General features: G+C 41.0%; 1 long non-coding RNA gene across 3 annotated transcripts in view; it reads left to right on the top strand.

Moving 5' to 3' along the window:
• The first annotated feature begins 1,671 nt into the window (after positions 1–1,671).
• Positions 1,672–13,064, top strand: part of LOC144302349 (uncharacterized) — a 56,518-nt gene continuing 45,125 nt past the window's right edge. For 2 of the 3 annotated variants that reach the window (XR_013369206.1, XR_013369204.1), the window contains exon 1: positions 1,679–1,797. This is a non-coding gene — a long non-coding RNA (uncharacterized LOC144302349). Of the gene's footprint in view, positions 1,798–13,064 lie in introns of all 3 variants that reach the window. The other variant, XR_013369205.1, reaches the window with a different exon arrangement.

Genomic DNA, 13,064 nt, shown 5'->3' with positions numbered 1-13,064 from the left:
ATTCCATCATGCTGATTATTGACTCAATCTATCATATCATTTGCAGTAAAACTTGAATTTAGCTTTAATATAAAAGAGGTCATCTCTTTTGTATGGTATAAATGTCCTTGGCTTACTTATTTTTAACCAAAAGTATTCACAATGGAATGAATGTTTATGTTCCTCAAAACCCGTAAATTTATATGTTGAAATTCTAACCTCCAAGGTGATATTATTGGGTGGTGAGGGCCTTCGGAGATGTGATTAAGTCATAAGGGCAGAGCCCCCATGAATGGGACTAAGGTCCTTATGAAAAAGGCTCCAGAGAGATCCCTATTCCCTTCCCCTCTGTGAGGACATGGTCTGTGAACCAAGAAGTGGGCCCTCATCTGACACCAAATCTACCAGTGTCTTAGATTTCTTGGCCTCCAGAGAAATAAATGTTTGTTGTTTATATGCTGCCCGTTTATGCTGCTTTTGTTACAGCAGTCCAAACCAAATAAGACAGCATTATTTTAGAATTTCCTTATAAATTTCTCAAATATTAACTATTCAAGCAGATAGACTACAGGATTTGAACTTAATGGGGTGGTTCACAATGATCACTTTTGATCCTTTGTTTAAAGAGTCGATACATACTGGAGTGCTTGGGTGGCTCAGTTGGTTAAGCGGCTGCCTTTGGCTCAGGACCTGATCTTAAGGTCCTGGGGTTGAGCCCCATGTCAGGCTCTCTGCTCAGAGGGGAGTCTGCTTATCCCTCTCCTTCTGTGTTCTCTCTTTCTCTCATAAATCAATCAATCAATCTTTTAAAAAATCTTTTAAAAATTAAAAAAAGAGTCTATACAAACTACGTCTTTGCAAATATGCTTATTCACAACAATTAATTTTGTTGAGGAGTATATTCTGATATGTTCCCCCCCAAATAAACACAACCAGATGTTTCTTTCTTCACCTTGGGATTGCATATTTCAACACTAGAATGGCTAAAATAGGGCAGCCCAGCGGTTTAGTGCCACCTTCAGCCCAGGGCATGATCCTGGAGACCCGGGATCAAGTCCCACTTCGGGCTCCCAGCATGGAGCCTGCTTTTCCCTCTGCCTATGTCTCTGCCTCTCTCTCTCTCTCTCTCTCTCTCTCTCTCTCTCTCTCTCTCCCTCTCCTGAATAAATGAATAAAATATTTAAAAAATAAAATAGAATGACTAAAATAAAATCAATGCCTAGAAGAATGGGTTGCAAATAAATCCTCAGTTGGCTATCTAAGAACATGTAATTGATAAAGACAGTGGGTGCACAACATAACAATGTTTAACCACAGACATTGATTTCTCTGCCATGTTGATGGCATCAATCTCGCCATCAGTGTCTGGTGGCAAGCAGCAGTGTTGGGATAATTAATGTATTTCTGTTATCCCACAATGACCGCTGTAGAATCAAGTCGCTGACAGATATTTATTCCAAAAGCATAAGAAGTGACACATAAAAATTTATTTTTAATATTTATTGTCTACAAGTGAATAACTGAACGCCATTCATAACTCAAAGCACTGCGAAACATTAACATATAAAATCAGAGAGAATTCAGATAAAATTCAGAGAGAATTCTGCTGCAGCAGAATTGCAACAAAGTGGTTTATTTATGAATGCTTCCAGCAATCTTACCGTAGTTCAAGTTCAGCTCATGATACGTTATTTTGCTCACTGGATTCCAGATGGAATGGAACAAGGGTGGAACACTGGGCTGGGAATCAGGAAACATGACCCAGCATGTGGCCTTGGAAAGTTCACTTGTCTCTGAGTCTTCACCTGGGAGGAAAAGGTAGGGAGAGAGAAGGTAGAGTAGCAGGAAAGGGGGCCAGGGGCATTTGGGCCCCTCCTCCATGTAGTTCACCTGGGCCTTCAGGGCCTGATCTTGTATATATGACTTCCAATTAATGCTGGAGTGTTGCTGTGCACATCCAACTTTATGGCTTTGGAGGATCAGACACCTGTAAGAGAACATTTGCTCATGATGAGTTGTGAAAGCCCCTTCTGGCTGTACTGATCTTTGGGTTGTCTCTCTTAATAATCAAATAGGAAATGGGAGCTGTATAAAACCAGATGGTTTGAAATAAATAATAAGTCTATATGTCAAACAAAAATTTTTTTGACAAACAAAAAACAAAAAAAATATTTTTTTTGTCAAATAAAGTTCATAGCGAGAAAGCTTCTTATATCAGTATTTTAATAATTTAATGTTTGTATTGGATCAGTACAATTGCTTAATTATTAGCTTTGGAAAAACAATAAACATGCCCTTAGATTATGAATTTCTCAAATTGGCAGTGTGGATGGATACTACTGAAATGTGCTATAAGGTCTGCTAGAGAAATGCAAATCTAAATTTGTTAATATGAATAGACCCATTATAGAAATGGCCCAGGAGGTTAAAGGCTGAAAGCATGTATATCAAACAGATTGATCCTAAAAACTCCAACCCTAATTCTACTAGTAGCATGTTTTGTCCCTAACAAAATTATATTTCCTAAGCAAAATTTATATCAATTAGGGGAGAGCTGTATATTCACTAATCCCTCTGCCATCCACTCTGAAGAGATGGAATCAAAGAAGCAGGATTTTACTTTTCAAAACATTTTCCTTATGAAACTTTCTTATTCTGTAGGTTTCTTTTTCTTTATAGCTGGCAGTTATTGAATTTCTTACTGTATGATAAACTCTTAAACGTGATACAGCTGTCCACAAACCTATCACCTGTCTATGATTACCAGCATTATCGTTTCACACCAGAGGTAATTGATGCTCAGACATAAAGGAAGTCAGTGGCAGAATTGGGAGTGGAATGTCATGCCTTCTGACTTCAAGGTTCAAACCTACCCCATCTACCCCCTCTCTCCCTCCTCTTACCTCCTACCATCTTGTTCTTGGTTTGCAAACCAGCTCTTATACATGGTTTGCAAAGATGAAAGAAGAGGACCATTCCAGTTGGTAGGTGGCAGGTTTCATAAGCAAGGGAACTTACACAGGGGCTTGTCTTGAGCCAAGACAAGTAGATCCACACATGCATCAGCCAGAATCCTGAAAGTTTATATAGACCCCTTAACAGAGTTGAGTCAGGTATTCAGGACCTTTGGTCCCAACAGCTCATTGCTTCTCAAGGCTATGTCCTTGAAATGGCTGCTGGAATGGGAATAGGGGGCAGAATGAACATTCCAAGGGCAGAGGAGGGGGTTAGGTGTCTCTAGTTGCCCAGGACCCACGGTCACATCCTCTCGGTGACCTCCTCCAACACTTGTTCTTTTCCTCTGCTCTCACAACAACTCTGCAAGGTAAATGGTAAATGCTATTACCTCTATTTTGCAGTTGAGGAAACTGAGCCCTTGTGTGGAGAGGTGACTTGGCTAGGCCACTTAGCTGGTAAGATGCTGAAAAATCTATATTCTGACCTATATCCCAGCTCCGCTAGGCTACTGGCTCTTTGATGTGGGTGCAGACGCCCTGTGCGTGTTGGCCAGGAACACTGGATCCAATGCCATCCTGAACTTTCTGCTGCTTCAGGGCAGAGGCAGAGGGAGTGCTACTTCAACCCTTGCTGTCAATTAAGACCTGAATATATTTTGTTAATAGTTTAATGTTCACATCTTTCTGTACTTTATTTCTTGCAGTGACCTATGTTCCGAAAGTTAAAAAAAAAAAAATTAGGAATTCTCAGCTGAGAATTGTGCTGGTCTTAAAATTCATCATCATTTAGAATATCTAAAACCCTTAAAGTGAGGATATGGTAAAATCACTGGGGACAAGCACTGGGGGCCACCCAGTGAGAGGCGAGGAGGGCAAAGGTGGAGAGACGGACTTACACTCAGGCTAACATGTGGGCCGGTGCACCAGCTCTGATTTGCCTCCTCTTCTAAGCATCACCAGCACCTGCAGGTCATGTGTTGCCTCATGTTGTTTTCTTAAGATTTATTTATTTTAGACAGAGAGAGAGAGAGAGCAAGCAGGGGGACAGGCAGAGGGAGAGGGAGAGAAAATCTCAAGCAGACTCCATGTCGAGTATGGAACCAACTCTCATTTAAGCCCCTGATTCTGAATCCAGGCCCCTGTTCTTCTCCTAGCATTGCTTTAACCTATGTCTTTGTCCCATACTGTCGCTGACCGCACGTGGGCCTTTCATGGCAATTGTCAAGAATATTGTAAAGGATGTTGAATTTAATGACAAATGTAGTCTTTGCAGCAGTGATCACTTTCAAACTTTGGCAGTACATGATCATGGTCTTCAAGGGCTACAACAGGGGAAAAGAAAACCAGTGTTTTTTTTAGCTCAACAAAACCCTGAATTTGTTACCAGCACGCAAAATCGGTAACATATGTGACACCTAATGAAGTACACCGTGAACGTGGGTGAGGTATGTATTGAGAGAGATATATGTTATTTATTTATTTATTTATTTATTTATTTATTTATTTGAGGAAGGAGGGAGGGAGAGAATCCCAGATTCCACGTTTGGTGCAGAGCCCAAAGCAGGGTTTGATCCCACAACACTGAGACCATGACCTGAGCCGAAAAAATCAAGAGTCAGATGCTTAACTGGCTAAAACACCCAGGCTTCCCTGTGCTATTTATTGGAAGGTGACTTTTTGCTAATTTTACAGAAAATACCAACAGCAGGTTTCTGTGAAACTTCAATAAGCAGAAGCATAGGATGCAAATATTGGCGAATATCTTTTGGAAACAATAGGAACTGTATTGTGCTAAATATAATATGTTAAATGAAACAAGTGGCTCCGATCGACTTTTCTTTGGATGACTAAATATTGATTGGTAGACATGGCTAGTGTAAACACAGGATTTTTTTGGACTCTGGTTTCTCTTGAATAACTGGAATTTTCATGCAGAGGATACTTTTCACTTTACGACACAATACCACATGCATCAGATGAGGAAACCAAAGCTCAGACAGACAGGTTAGGCTATTCTCCCATGGTCATAGAGCAAGCAGAGAGTAGGGTGGGGATTTGAACTCAGATCTGCTACTTCTGTAAATGTTTAGCTTTATTGATAATGTAGGGACTGCTGGCTATGAGTCTGAATTCCAGGATACAAGTTATGTCATGCTTTTTGGTTCTTACAACGTAGAGGTTGTTTTAAATGTGACTTGCTTCACATTTTACAAGCTGCAAAACATAAAGAAAAATCAATTAGGAAAACATTCTGTTGATCATAAGGGACGTAGATGAAAAGGCTGTGTATTAGGCCAGCACTCAGCTGAAATGTCTCGGTGTAGGGGTCACACCCCAGCCTTATGCATCTCCCTCTCAATGGTTTACTTAGATTTTAGAATTAGGTTATGAAGAAGTCCCTTAATTATACTCAAATGAATCCTTGACAATGGAATTCTTGACAATGAACTCACATACATGAAAAAATTGCTCTTGATTGACATATCCTAACAACATCTGTGATGTTCTAGAAATGAAAATAATTACTCATTATCTCCTTGTTCTAAATAAATGTTTATTTGAAGCTGCTCTAAATTGGAAGTTTTTTATTGTCATATGCCTACTTCATGAGGCTGCCTGTGAAACCCAAGCCACTCAGGACTATCATGGAAGAGAGAGGCTGTCAGAGACTGCTCTCCATCACTGCACATGGGGGAGCCACTCCCAGGGGCCCTGTAGGGCTTAGCTCCCAGGCTGAATTATTCTGCATTCTTGTAAAATTCAGATGTCAGGGGTGACTGGGTGACTTAGTTAAGCGTCCAACTCTTGATCTCAGCTCAAGTCTTGATCTCAGGGTCATGAGTTCAAGCCCCATGTTGGGCTCCTCACTGGGTGTGGAGCCTACTTAAAAAAAATTTTTTTTTCAGATGTCAGCTATAGTTTCTCAGCCCCATGGTGGGGGAGAATGTGCCATAAATCTCCTGGTCTTCCCCACTGTGCCTGAGCAATTGTATAGCTAAGAGAGGCTAAGCTGCCCATAAGATACCCATGAATTTCAAGGAAACCTTGAGAGTTTAAGAGCTCAGAGTCTCTTTGACCACCTGGAGTTGGCTTCTTTTGTGGACTCTCTGTTCTTACCGTTGACCTCAGCCTTCATCAGATTTCTCCACCTAACCTTCTGTTCTCACTCCTGGCTTGATTTGTTCCCTCCCTTGGGTTTAATTTCCCTGGACCTTTGTGATGACTGCTCTCTGACCACCACACTTCCTCCCACAGCTTCCTATCCTTTCATGGATGCATGTTGGAGGTCTTCTTCAAAGGACTGACAATGCTTGGTTGCCCATTTTTATTTGAAAGGGAGTTGGTAAAAACCTGATTTGACACACTGTGCGAGTGAGCACCTCTGAAGGGGATTGTCCTGCAGGTGCTTTCGATAGAGACCACATCGTTCTGCTGGAGAACCCACAAATGTGTCTGTGTCTTTCTTCCTGGGCGGTTCAGTTTTTCCAGGAGAAATCTGCCATTCTCTCCTGCCTGTGCCCTAAAGTGGCTGCTGTTACCCTAGGCTCGGTGGGGATAATGACACAGGGACACACATATATATAGTTTCTAGACCTCTGCTGTCCTACATTGGACAACAGGAAGCTACCTAAATTTAAATGGATTAACATGAGTTAACATGAAAATCTTACTTCTTTGCTTACACTAGCCTCATTTCAAGTGTTCAAGAGCCAGAACTTGCTCCTGAGTCATTGGGTAGTTTTCACTTAGAACATACTCATCATTTCATAGTTTATTCCGAGAGAACTATTCCAGAGTTTCACTCCATCTTCAGGAAGCCAACCTGTGCTTAGCTGAGTCTGGTGCCCTGAGAGTAGAATCTCTATGTATCGACCTCTCCAGAAAGAAAACCCCAGCATTTGGCTGGGGTAGAGATGAGGGCTCTCTCTGCCTCTCCCACAGACTGCTATTAGGTGTTCCTCCCTGGGATGGCAGCTGTGTTCCTGGACCTTCGTCATTCTGGGACATGACACTTTGTTCCTCCTGTGTTCCCCCACTGTAGTCTCTTAATTTATACTTTTTTTCATTCTGCTAAGTGAGTTACCACTCATGCGTGCATCTGCTCTCCAGCTCCCAAAACTTGGTTTTCATTCACCGTTATCTCCCCTTCTTCTTGCTTTGTCTTTGTGGCTTCATAAGCTTTTTATTTATCCCTTTATCCTCCTGTGGCAGGGGCTCAGGAGAAACCATGGTTTGTTGCATGGATTCTTCCCACCATGTTTGATCTGGAAGACTTGTCACTTCTTATTACCTGTATCAGAGGCCTTAGGCAACAGAATGACACTAAGGGATATTTTGCCTCTGGCAAAGGAAGGCATAATTACCGTGACTCACAGCTGAAGGCACTGATAGCCGAAGATGTGCAGTAAGTACCACAGCTGTTATGTAGAACAGAAATGAGCCTGAGACCCTAGTTTTCCACCTCCTGGTTTAGATGGCAACTCTCCATCCATGTCATGTGGTTGAACCTGTTTCCAAAGGTTTAGGTGGAATCATCCCCATGATGCACATTATCTCAGGCTGATTAAGTTTTCCTCTTTCATTGAAAATTAATTTCTTTTGGATATAAGTAATTATTGATAACACCAGTCAAATTCTGGTGTTAATAGTATCCCAGAAGAACTAACACTACCCTGATATCCAACCATCAATCCATCCATCCACCATCCATCCATCAATTCAATAAACATTTATGTAGTAGGTTAAGAAGCCAGATCTCTAGTCCAGAATAACAAAAGTTCTAATAATAGCCTAACAATTATTTTTAAATGTTTTAAATTACTTTTGAATTAATAATGTAAAAATTCTTAGAAATATCCTACTTCCCCATATATTTTCACTAATCCTCTGAATTCTTTTATAAAGTTAATGAAAATGATTAGTTTCAATTTTAGACATACAACCTAGATTAACCCCAAACTCCAAAACCATTGGGATCTGAACAGTAATTTTTTTCTTCAGAACTTTTCAGCTGCTTTTAGAATCCAGCTTTCCATTCATTCCTTCCAGTGGATGATAACTGCGTTCATCTTGCAACCATATGATTCATTGTCCACCACCTCATTTTCTCTGTCTCATTTCTCCCTCTGAGTGCTTGACACCAGGCAGGCGACTTGCAAACCCCTTTCCAGCCCAACTCCCCTTCCCAGCTCTTGTCCTCATCTTTACCTTCCTCCTGAGCATTTACAGTTAGTTGTTCTGCTCTCCTCCAAGCTCAGCACAATTGAGCTAGCATGCTTGTACTTTCCAAGATGCTATTTATCTCTGTTTCCCTAATATCTGTAGGCTTAGCATTTTCTAATTCCCTTTAGATTAGAACTTTGTTATGTTTTCCTCCTTCATCTCACTCTATGTATCCTGTTCTCAAGTCTTATGATCTTCTTCCACTTTTTTATTCCTTCCCACACCATTTCACTGCAGGCATTGTCACGTGTCACTTGCCCTCATGCGACAGCTTCCAAACTATGGTTTCTTGCTCTCCATGGTATACACCAACAGAAGTCTAGCCTTCCTAAATTGATGCTTTATTATATCATCAGTTGACACTAAAATGACTGAGGTTTCCCTATTATTCTAGATGATAAGCATCCAATTCCTATATCTGGCATTCCAGGCTTCTAGTACAAGACTCCATCTCTCCTGACCTCTGTGGAGCTCTTCTCTGGTAAATCACTATCTGAAGTTGCATGCGTTGTCTATGCTTCTGACTTCAATAAATCTCTTTGCCCTATGTAATAGCAATTATCTTCCAAATCTTCCTCCTAACCTCTCCAAGGTTGACGTATCTGTCATGGCTCAAATCAACTGTTCTTCAACTTGGAATTCCACCCGGTGGCTCCAGCTCATCATGTTTACCTCCTCTCTGGACTCAGAACAAGTATTCCTTTATCTTCCTCTGCATCACTTTGGTCTTTTGCATTTCTACCCTTCTTTCTGTTGTTACACTGTTTGATTCTGAATTTCTCTTTGCCCAGGAATCATGGACTAGATTTTAAATCCTTGGGACTCCGAATGAAGATTTATATATCTGTGCTTGTCCTCAGGCAAATGAAGTTCATTGGACAGGCGAGTATTTACTGGCAGGCTTGGGCAGCACCAAATGAATCAAGTATACCACCTAATAAAAAAGTCAATAAATTCTTCACTTTATCTAAAATATAGCTAGAAAAAAGTTAACAGAAAAAAGAAAAAGAAAAATGTTAACAGAAATAGTGGTGAGGTTTAGTGCTGCCAGCCTCTAAATTTTACTCATACCCTAAAACATACATCTCTTTGGTATGTGACTAAATGTAAAATACTGGCAAGATCTTGAGATCAGTAGAGTTAATATGAATCTTGTAGACTGGCCTAAATCCATAAATTGAGGTGGCATATTCATAGAATTAACCAAATAGGATTATTTTCCCCACAAAACAAAAGCCTGCAAAATTTAGTTTGCCTGGATTTTTCTTACCTATGATGAACAAATGCAGTAAGATGATTGATGTCCTATTTTTATTATTCTGTTTGAAGTGCTTCATTCTTTATAGGTACTAACTAAACCAATGCCTGTGGCATTTGATATTAGCTTCCATTTTTAGCCATGCTAGACCTCATTGGTTTGAAAGTGAAATGAAATCATTAACAGTGTTTGCATGAATAATGGAAAACTTCATTTCCTTCACGGAAAATTGCAATATTTAGTTTTTCAGAAGTCAAAGTTCCTTTCCTGCTGGGGAGTCAGCTTGTGCCACCTGCCCTCCTTTCAAGTCTCTCTGCGTTGATGCTACTTTTCACCGGCAATTCCTGTGGCTTGGAGACCAAGGGATATTCCATTAAATTTCTTCCATAGCTAGCACTTAGGTGTGAAGGAGAAAATTAATAACCAGAAGAGGACTTAGGTGTATTTATAGTTTGTTGTAACTTCCCTCCTCACCTGAAACCGATTGGCTCTAGGGTACATAATGTAAAAGACATGACAAGTCAGTGATTTTAGGTCTGTCCTGATAGAGTTCTCTGGAAATAAGGTTGGAAGTGAGTAGGCAAAGAGAAGCAAAACAAAAACTGATGGACTTGGTCTGAAAGCCAACAGATTCAGGGCAGAGGGAGGGTAGGCCCTGTCATTCCTTCCATCGTGATGTCATACTTCTCTGTACCACATCTCTTCCCCCAAGCCAAGAATTTCTTTTACCAAAATGAAGCCCATCAATGCAACTTTTGACTGCATATTCCTTTTTGTGAACTTCTGGGGGACTATGCTTTGCCATGTTCCTTTCCCCTAAATTTGCCATATCCTTTCTCTGAATCAGAAAGGAGTTCTGAAATGTAGCTCACATTCTGGTTGTGTTACTCAGGTGGTGATAATAAGAGTACTGTGTTAACAGGCAGGTTACATAACTTGGTGTTTTGTTTCTGCATAATTAATGCCTCAAACATCCCCAGAGAGAGCTGTTCTAAATTAAGGTTCGACCTGGAGCACTCTGGCCCTTTCTGTGCCTTAACCATTAGGATTCCACATGTTTGCACAGAATATGAAGATCATAGAGAATACTCACATGGGGAATTTGCATGAGAATAGGGTTTATTTAGTCCAGTAAATGAAAAAGAAGCAGATGGGTAGGCTTCAAGCTTGCAAAGAACTTTGCTATGAGCCTCATGTCTTGGCTCAGTGTGGTTAAGGCACTTTCAAGAAGCCCTCCTTCTGTGCTTCCCTATCATTTTGAACTGCTTCTACTGGCCTATGCCAACAAAACACTGGAAACCAAGTTGAGAAGTGGCCAATCCCGGAGCTGCAGTCTGAGGGCTACTTGTCAGCAGGAAGCATCTTTATGTTCACATTGTGCATAGTGAAGCATTTGCTTTTCTTTTCTTTTTTTTTTTTTAATTTTTATTTATTTATGATAGTCAGAGAGAGAGAGAGGCAGAGACACAGGCAGAGGGAGAAGCAGGCAGAGGGAGAAGCAGGCTCCATGCACCGGGAGCCCGACATGGGACTCGATCCCGGGTCTCCAGGACAGTGCCCTGGGCCAAAGGCAGGCGCCAAACCGCTGCGCCACCCAGGGATCCCCAGCATTTGCTTTTCAAATCTTACCCAATCAGGGCACCTGGTGGCTCAGTGGTTGAGTGTCTGCCTTCAGCTCAGGGCATGATCCACGAATCCTCCCTGTGGGGATCCTGCTTCTCCCCCTGCCTATGTCCCTTCCTCTCTGTATGTGTCTCTCATGAATAAATAAATAAAACTTTAAAAAATCTTATCCAATCAAAGAGGACTTTTCTCTTTCCTGGCCAGAAGTAGTAGGCACCTGGTGGGAAACACACTAATTGGACATGGACACCAAAGATTTGGACAAAGAGAGAATTCAGTTGGGACAGATATCTCACTGTGTTTTGGGGAGCAAACCATTTCATGCAGCAGCAGATTTGGGCTGAATCAATTCTGTGGGACTTTGAGCAAGACTGGATTTTTCTGAAAATGGTAATGAACATCCAGAGAGGAGGACATAGCACTGGAAAAGCCATAGTGAGTGGGATAAGAGCTGTGGGAAGCACAAGAGTGGGCAGCGGATGCAGGTCCAGATATGAAGATTAGTGTGGAATGGTCCACAAAAGAGAGAATGAGGGTTTTACTCTAATTCCCCAATAACAAGAAATTGGAAGTCTATGTGTTGTTATTGATAGTTTGTGGTGTTTGATGCTATTCAAGATATTTAGGGTAGACCACTGACTTTACTAGTTGCATAATGTGGCTTGTCATTTACCATGAAGCTTTTTATGGTCACTGGGTGAGGAAGTGCAGATATTGGTACACACAGTTTCTCCCCCACCTGACACTTGCCCCTGGTTTCATAGAGAAGCAATCAGAGAATTCCATCACTATCTCCCCACCAATTCTGCCAGTGGCTTTGGTCTATATCCATAAACTCTGCTGTCTCTCCTGTGACAAGGAATGGATTCTCCTTATCCTGGCAAAGGCCAGCTCTCCCCCTGTGTACTAGACTGCCCCATTTCTCATCTGTTCTGGAGTTTGGCTCCTGAAATTCTCCTTTTAAATCTTATATAATCAAATTTTAATTTTGACAAGGGCATTTGCATCAGCATTTGAAAATGCTGTATTTTCTCTCTTTAAAACATCCTTCCCATGGCATAATTATCCCTTCAGCCATTTCACCCTGACCCTTGAAAGCAAATTTCCTGAGAGGACTTCTCTTTTTTTGTCTTCACTTTCTCAGCTCTTTTCTCATATGAGTGTATTTCAAGCAAGGCTTTGACCCAACAATCCCACTGGAACCACCATTATCAAGGCCCCTAACAACTGTCACTTTCTCCAATCCAATGGCCCATTCCAGCTCTCAGTGCCATATGGTAGACTCTATGTGCACTAATGTGCTAATGTAGTATATGAATCATGAAATGTATCCCAAAAGAGATATGAAAAATCTTACATTAAAGATAAAATGGGTAACACTTAAATTTTTCATAAATTTCCAACACTTCAAACTATCTTTTGCTTATATTTCAAAGCACAGTATGATTGCTAATGTGGGTCTATAAAATGTAATTCTGCACTATTAATAGTCTTCTGACAATTTTGAATGTTTTGGGCTAACTCTTGTCAAACCCAATTAGACCACTATCCTTTGCCTCTTTTGAAGGCTAAAGAAGACTCTGGAAACTCTGCCCTCCCCTGTTGGTCACCTGTGCTTGCACTGTGAGCTTTATGTTCCATAATTACTTTCTTTCCTGGGATCCTTTAAAGCCAGCTGTGCATTTTGTGGGGATTTACGTAGTTGAGATTTGATTATACCCATAAATATTTACTGCCATATGTAAATTGGCCACACATATGGCATCCATGGCAGCATTCGTTGAGGGTGAGCAATGGAGTGTAGAAAACCTGTCATGGGTTAACCCATCAGAGGTTAACTTGTCATGGTGAGGACCCCATTGCACTTGCCTGTTATAGTGGCTACCTGATATTGGGCCGAACAAGAGCACAAATGTCAATCCACACACTCGATATTATTCAGGCCAATTTTTTTTCTTTTTGAAAAATATAAATATATACTACACAAATAGAAATAATAAGGTTTCTTCTTTACTACAGTGTCC

The sequence above is a fragment of the Canis aureus genome, chromosome 31 (genome assembly GCF_053574225.1).
Source record: "Canis aureus isolate CA01 chromosome 31, VMU_Caureus_v.1.0, whole genome shotgun sequence".
NCBI lineage: Eukaryota > Metazoa > Chordata > Mammalia > Carnivora > Canidae > Canis > Canis aureus.
This window is presented reverse-complemented; position numbering and strand designations above follow the sequence as displayed.